Here is a 708-nt window from a genome sequence, read left to right on the forward strand (position 1 = left end):
CTCCCTTTAATATCCCACCCAGTCTAATCCCACTCTCCCCCCTCCCTTTAATATCCCACCCAGTCTAATCCCACTCTTCCCCCCCCCCCCCTCACTCACCGCTCCCTTTCATCTCCCACTCAGTCTAATCCCACTGTCCCACTCTCCCCCACACTGCCCCTTTGAATGGGTTGGGTGGGGGTGGAAGTGTGGATGGGGGTGTGTGTGGGTGAGGAATTGAAGATGGCGGTGGAGAGCTGACTCAGAGCTGGAAGGAGTGTTGTGGTTGGTGTTGTGGGGGTGTGGGTGGGAGTGAGGGATGTTGCAGGAGCTGGGTGTCTCTCCGAAGACGTTTGTGGGGGTGGGGGAGGGTTTGGGCTGAATGTGGGGTTGGTGGTGTGGGTGGGAGTTAAGATTGAGTTTGGGAGGGGTTTGAGGTGTGTTGGGTTGGGGGTGTTAGTGAAGGTGGGGTGGGGTTGGGTTGGGTTGGGGGTTGCGGTGGTGAAGGTTGGGTGGGGTGGAGAGGTGGTGAAGGTGGGGTTGGGTGGGGTGGAGAGGTGGTGAAGGTGGGGTTGGGGGTTGCGGTGGTGAAGGTGGTGTCGGGGGGTTGGGTGGGTGGTGAAGGTGGAGTCGGGGGTGTGCGGTAGTGAAGATTGGGGTCAGGGGGTTGTGGTAGTGAGTGTGGGGTTGGGGTGAGTGGTGAGGATGGGGTCGGGGTGGGTGCGGTAG

This window comes from Rhincodon typus, chromosome 26 (assembly GCF_021869965.1).
Source record: "Rhincodon typus isolate 14 chromosome 26, sRhiTyp1.1, whole genome shotgun sequence".
Classification (NCBI taxonomy): domain Eukaryota; kingdom Metazoa; phylum Chordata; class Chondrichthyes; order Orectolobiformes; family Rhincodontidae; genus Rhincodon; species Rhincodon typus.